The 7,424-nt window shown below is 38.7% G+C and overlaps 1 protein-coding gene and 1 pseudogene across 3 annotated transcripts in view; one reads left to right on the forward strand and one right to left on the reverse strand.

The window, feature by feature from the left end:
- Window positions 1-7,424, reverse strand: part of HLCS (holocarboxylase synthetase) — a 225,857-nt gene that overhangs the window by 204,228 nt on the left and 14,205 nt on the right. The gene's annotated exons all lie outside the window — the stretch shown is intronic.
- Window positions 1,250-6,903, forward strand: LOC114052736 (annotated as a pseudogene).

Below are 7,424 nucleotides of genomic sequence, written 5' to 3' on the forward strand. Positions count from 1 at the left end.
GAAAAATTAAAATATTTTTAAGAAAGAAAGGAAGAAAGGAAAAGAAAGAAAGAAAAACATTAGCTGTATGGCTGTGACCTCAGAAGCAGAATAGTGTCTTAGTTCTAGCTTCTAGCACAGTCTGAAGAGCAGAATCCCAGGACACAGAGGAGCAGAATCCCAGGACACAGAGAAGCGTGCAATTCTATCACTCTGAACCTGCAGAGTTTTCTAGTCTGGCAGCATTTCACACAAATTCCCAATTAGGAACAAGTCAACAAAAGTGTTGCGCAGACCCAAACACAAATTTGCAGAGCATGGGGAAGGACAGCATTGATCAGACTTTGCTCCAGATCATACCACCACGGGAACACTGAGATCTTGCAGGTCACCAGTCTGAGCTGACACTGAGATTCTGATATAACATAACATTCAAATACCCCAGAAAGCAGCAGAAGGACCCAAACGGACAAAGGTAAGGTTAGATGTTCTCCACAGAAATACAAAGAATTTAGGCCTAACATAAAGTCCAGAGTCAGGAAGTAGGCTGGAAGAATAAACAAATAAAAAAAGATTCCCATCATAAAGAGCTATTAATGAAAATACACTCAACCTTGGGGGAAAAATGACTCAAATATATCGACAAGCAAAGCCAAATAATAATAATAATAATAAATAATAATAATCCAGCTTCAGCACTAGTCTAAACCATAGGAAAATAACTGAGAGTTATGAGGAAGAAAAAGATTTAGAAAGGAAATTAACAGCTTGTCAGAAGAGGTATAAAATCTTGCTCAGGCAGCAAATTCCCTGAAAATTAGAATAGACCTAAGAAGTTAATGACCCCATGAGACAAAAAAGTGTTAAAAACAGAGTTAAAAGACTGAAAAAATACAAAAGAAAATATAAGGTATTTCTGCAAAAACAACTGACCTGAAAAACAAATTGAGTTCAAATATTTAAATACCACTGGACTTTCTGAAACCCATGACCAAAAAATAGCCTACACATCATATTTCAAGAAATCATAAGAAGGTAGTGATAAGATGGCTGAGTAGAGGCAGCAGAATTCTCCCAGCATTCCTCTCCAAACAATTTTAAGATAATGCATCAAACTGAATTCTAGCACAGTATAGCCAATAAAACATTGGGTTGAGACATTTCTCCAGCTCAAGACAACTTAGGAGGTCAGAAGGAGAGGCCTGGGTTACCAGCATTGGGGCTAGCCTGGCACACACAGCGGCAACACCAATGGTGGGCCCTGGAGGCAATGACAGCAGCAATAGCAGCTTCAGGAGCTCTTAACCCAGAGACAGAAGGGGAACGGACAGCTGGTCAGAAAAAGAGCAGCATAAGGGACCTTGTGCTGGAACTGGGCAGAGGACCAGAAGCTGTTTGGCAACTCCATTGGCCATATGCAGTCCCAGATCACAGTTCTGAGGCAAAAAGGAAGGTTTGCACTTGCAAGGGAACAAGAACTTGGGCACAGTTCAAGGGCTGAGAGGAGCACTAGCACTTGCTGCTGCAGGGGAATAAGGGCCCTTCCTGGGTAAAGACCAGACTGCAGACGAGGAAAGCAGTGACCACATCTCTCCCAGAATAAAATCACCCTGGAAGCAATCCAAGAACTAGCTGTGAAAACAGCAGTGTGAAAAAGCCTGAAGCCTGGGACAGTGTCTTCTATCCCCAGGTGAGCAAAATCCAACTTTAACATAAAGTTCAAAATCAGCTGGGAAAAAATGAGCAAAGAACAAAAAAAGAACCTGACCATAAAGAACAAAAAGAACCTACTATGGTGACAGATTAGACCACGACACACACTTAGAAGAAAACAATGACATGAAAACAGTTACAAACAAAGCCTCAAAGAAAAATGCTAGTTGACCTTTGTCAAAAGGAAGCATGGAGCTGTATGTGCACTCTGGTTCATCCCTGAAGGATATGCAACACTTGACAGGTCTCTATGTACCCATGAATGGAAGGCAGTGTTAGAGATGATGAATGACTGAGTCATGAAGAAATTCCCCTCTTGGAAATTCCTCTATATTTCAAAATGATTCTATCAGTGGTCACTTTCTCTTCATGATTTGAGCCTATTTCTCTGGATCACCAGTTGCTGACATGTCCTCAGAAAAGAAAACAAAGAAGAAAATTGACAGGAACACAGGCTCACCTAGGCATGTGCATTTCTAGACCTGTTGGTAAACTCATGCGTCCAAGATGGTAAGAGTTTCTGAGTTGGATGTTCAGGTGGAGGTAATTTTGCTATCAGCACTGCTTCTCAGAACATAAGATGACCACTGATAGAATCATTCTGAAAACCAAAACAATGAAGAACCATTCCTGGTTCTCCCTCTGGCCAGGAGAACGAGACTTTGCGACTTGCTCAAAAAATAAAAGTCTGAAGTCAACGAAAAAATATATCCTATCTTTCAACAACCCCACAAAAATTGTTTTTCCCTATTGGAAGAGCATAATAAGTGCAATGGATTATTATTTTGTGTTGTTGTATTTGTTGATATATTTTGATGAATCTTTTCTTCCCTAAGCATTCTCTGTGGTTAAGGAAATAAGCTGTTGTCCTGTACCTAATACTTATTTTGTTCAGAGTACCTTTTCTAGTAGTTACAAATATTTTGACCCTAGACGGGCTACACTTTAGGACTGTTTTGGGGATTTTCCTTGAAGTTCTACTCCTGGGGGAGGCCAACTGGCAAGACAGAAATAAAAAATCTGAGACCTATTTAAGGGGTCATGCCCCCCCAAAATTGTAAACAGTCTATCCAAATCCGGAGTAGAGCCCCTTTTTGGGGAAGGGTCTCCTGTACCACAGATAAGCAACATACTCCAAAAAGGTAAAACATAAAGGTTAAATGTAAGTATATATACACAAATATTTATAATGGCACTTTTTGAAATAACAAAGGGCTAAAAGTAAAGTGGATGCCTATCAATGACCACAAAAATTATGAATATGAAGAATTCAGAGACATTTGGCTAAACTTGTATGAACTAATACAGAATGAAGTAAGCAAAACCATGAGAAAAATGTATTCTCTGACCTCAGTGATATAAATGAAAACAGAATTTAAAGACTTCAGAACTCTGATCAATACAGTGACCAATTATAATTTCAGAAGACTGATGGTGAATCAATTAACAAGCATTTGTTAAACACCTACTATGTGTCAGGCACTGTGCTAAGTACTGAGGATACAAAGACAAAGAATGAAACGATCCCTACTCTCAAGGAACTTATATTCTAATGGGGAATGAAACATGCCTCCTACCTCAAGTCAAGTGGAGAATAAGGCACTAATTATCAAACATGGTCCACATGTTGATTTACTTTGTTTAACTGTACCTCTTCATTATAAGAGAGATTTCTATTGGATAGTGAGGAAATTAGAAAATGACAGTAATATTTTTTAAAAAATCAAGGATACTGGAAAGATGGTGTAATAAGTCAGGAAATTAGCTAGCTCTCCCAAATTCCCCCACGAATAATTTAAAATAATGCTTCAAAGTGAACTTTAGGGCTGCAGCAATAAATAAAAATCAAGGTAAAGCAGTTATCCAGCCTAACACAAGAGTAACGCAAGAAAATGAAGAAAACTATGAAAAGAAAGTTGTCCAATTGGAAAAAGAGATATAAAAACTTACAAAAGAAAGTAACTCTTTAAAAATTAAAATTGGGCAAGGGGAAGCTAATGGACTACATTTGATAATGACTTCATAAGACACCAAGAAATAATAAAAAAAAATCAAAAGAATGAAAAAAATAAAAGAGAATGTGAACTATCTCATTATAAAAACAACTGATCTGGAAAATAAATTGAGGAGAGACAAAATAAGAATTGTTGGACTATTTCAAAGTTATGATCAAAACAGGAGCATAGATACTACACTTCAAGAAATTATTAAGGAAAATTATCCTCAAGTTTTAGAATTAGAGGGTAAAATAAAAATGGAAAAAAATCCACCAATCACTATCTGAAAGAGATCTCAAGATGAAACCTCACAGGAACATTATAGCTAAGTTATGAAGCTCCCAGGTCAAGGAAAAAATACTACAAACAACTAGAAATAAACAATTTAAATACTGTGGAGTTACAATCTAACAAAAGATTTAGCAGCTTCTACATTAAAATACCAAAGGGCATGGAACATGATATTCAGCAAAGGAGCTGGGTTTGCAACCAAGAATAACTTACCCAGCAAAGTTGAGTGTAATCCAACAAGGAAAAAATGGATACTTAATGAATTAAAGGACTTTCAGGTATTTTTGAGGAAAAGACAGGAACTGAACAGAAAATTTATTCAGGAGAAACATGAGAAGGTAAATATGAAAGACCAATTATAAGAGATTCAATAAGGTCAAACTGTTTACTTCTTATATGGGAAAACATTATCTGTAACTCTTAAGATTATCATTACTAGGGTAATTTGAAAGAGCATACATAGATAGAAGGTTTGGGGTGGAGTTGACTATGACAGGATGATCCTAAAAAAAGAAAATTAGGTAAGGACAGGTAAAATGAAGCAATTATCTCATACAAAGGAGGCATGAATGAAAGAACTGTTACAGTGGAGAGCAGGAGGGGGTGGAGGGCTGGTAGTACTAGAAACTTATTCTCATCAGAACTAGGTTAAAGAGGGAATCAAATACACATCTAGAAGAGTAAAAGTCTTCTTAACCTACAGAGAAATGTGAGGGCAAGGGGACAGATATTATAATGGAAGGACTTTTAGAAGGATGTGTAGGTTAAGAAATAAGAGGGTGAAGGGATAAGATAAGGGAAGGACTCTTAGAAGGGTGGGTGGATTAAGAAATTGGACAGCATGGCAGGGTATGGAGGGAAGGAGACAGTTTGGAACTGAAGATGTAACCAAAAAAATTAATGAAAAAAAAAAGAACCCTTTGCCTGGGGCCAGTAAAGAATGAAAGAGGAAGAAAAAGAGAGAGAATGAATCAATAAAACTTCTAAAAGAATTTAAAGAAAATATATCCCAGTGAAGAAAGTAGAACCAAATGAAAAATGTATCCAATGAGTATAACAATGTAAATAAAGTCAATGTTGAGAGTCAATGAAACTCTAGTCAAAATAATGATCAATATTAGTGACATACTACTGTGGTTTAATTTTACATCCCTACTTTTAAGAAAACAATCAATAAAGGTAATTTGGAAGGCAATTCCAAATTCCAATTCCAAATTCATGATGAAACAAGTTACACATTTCCTGAAAGAGAGGTGATGAATAGACTGAAACACACTTCACTGAACATGGCCAATGAAGGAATTTGTTTTGCTTGAATGTACAAGGAAATTTCTAACAGAAAATTTTGGGTGTTTTTTTGTTATCTCAATGGGAAAATAGAGGAGATAGAAGAGAAAGATGAATCTTCATTTGAAAAAAAATTTTTTTTTAAAAAGGAGTTGTGCCTATAGTTCAAGATTTAGTGCTCTGAATTAATTATGTCTCAGGACAGTTTCATTAGCTTTTAGGGTAGGGTTTCTTGATCTAGATTCATGAACTTATTTTTTTTTATGTTTTGTTACCTGTATAGTTTTCTTTGTATTTTATCAATATAGTGTAATTTCCTTTGCATTTTATTTTATTCATTTAAAAACATTATTCTGAAAAGATGGCTTCACAAACTGTCAAAGGCACCCATAAAGCTAGATAAATAAATGAATGAATGAATAAATAAATAGGTGAACAAATAAATAAATATGGCTTAAGAACCTCTGTTTTAGGGGAAAAAATGTGTAGATTACATGGTAGAAACCTTTGTAGATGTAGATTCATGTACCAGAAGCTCCATGAAGTGAATAATTTTCTCAAGAGAGAAAGGGAGCCTGGTCCATGCAGCCCAAGCATGCCTAGTGCAGGAGGTGTGCCCTGGTCTTGGGAGCAGTGCCAGCAGCTGGAGCCAGGGGAACCAAGTGGGACCACAGGCAGACTCTGAGTTTCTAAGCTCTTCACAATGAGAGACTTTGGGGTCCTTTTCCTCCCTTCTCCTTATAGTTGATAGTTTGGGTGGCAGAAGTGACACAGAAGTAGAGATGGCTGACAGTGTGACCTTGTCAAGAGAATCAAGGACTCCAACTGGAGCATCTGCATCATCTCCAAACTAGATGTCCAGATCCAACAGAAGAGGAAAGAATAGAGTTGAAGAAGGGCAGCTAGTGTCCTAACTCAGAGAAGAGCCAAAAGCAAGGAGCAAAAGTAGGAGAGTGAACCAAGGATAGTGAGCAGAATTTTTCAGTGCTGTGCTTGGAATGGAGAAGTATTCTAGCTGAGATTCCTCTTGTTTTACCAAGTATTTATCCCTGTGCTTTGGTCAGTAGCTGCTCAAACTACTGGAGATCCCTCTCTCCATGGAGAAGTCTTGTTCTGGCTCAAGTCTAATCTCACCTCTATCTTTAATGCTCCTTGGGCTCCCCTGTTTGTGCTCAGTAAAGTTGCTGATCTGGCATTTGAGGTCTCTACGAGGAAGTCTCAGTCATTCCCAGGTGTCAGCAAGATTATCACCACCATGTTGTTCAGCCTTTCCTCGAGCCCTTTTCCCGATCGAGGGTATTATTGTCAGTCTATTCTCAATCCCTCTCATTAGCCAGTTGGTCAGTCTCCTGCACATGTCTGCTCTCTACTCACTGTATTGTTCTGAGTACTGTTGGTTCAACACAGGAATTGAAAAGCATCAGTGATTATCCAACACTGAAAGTAGTTGGCCTTACTACTTTGGATTTGATCTACCCTTGGCCATCCTCAGAGCAAAGCAATCTTCTTACGTCATCAATGGCTGCCTCTTCTCTATCCTCCTCCCTCTGCTCATCATCAGCATCAATGAAGCAAAAAATCCCTTGGAAAGCATTCCCCTTCCAGTTACACCTCTTCTCCTTGGTGGTCCTCCTAAGCCACAGACTCTTTTACAAGACAGTCTACCTGCAGTCTGCCCTGAGCACCTCATCTTGCCCAAAAGCTCCCCTCACCTCACCCATCTTCTACCAGACTGCAGCCCACTGAGCTGCCTCTACAGGGAGGGAGGGATGACTTTGAACAGAAGTGCTAGTGTTTCCTTCTTCAGTTTCCCCACTTGCAGGGAAAGCAGGAGGCCCTGCCAAGGGCCCTCAGCATAGTCTCATGTCCTCCGTGGGATCTGGAATTTTACTGTCTAATGAGTGTAGGCTAGAATGTTTTTGATGCCAGATGTAGATTTTTAATGCCATCGTGTCTCTGTGACTACAGATGTTTCTGCTGTTGTTTTCTAGTTTCTGCCAGCCTTGTGTCTGCGGTGACTGGAACACCTTGCTTTTCTCCCCATGCCATCCCTCCCCTCCACTCTGCCACCCTTGATGAATGGATTTTGTAAATCCAGTTTGGTTGTATGGTGTGTGTGTGTGTGTGTGTGTGTGTGTGTGTGTGTGTGTGTGTGTG

Source organism: Vombatus ursinus, unplaced genomic scaffold (assembly GCF_900497805.2).
Source record: "Vombatus ursinus unplaced genomic scaffold, bare-nosed wombat genome assembly UNPS02014809.1, whole genome shotgun sequence".
In the NCBI taxonomy this organism is placed as follows: domain Eukaryota; kingdom Metazoa; phylum Chordata; class Mammalia; order Diprotodontia; family Vombatidae; genus Vombatus; species Vombatus ursinus.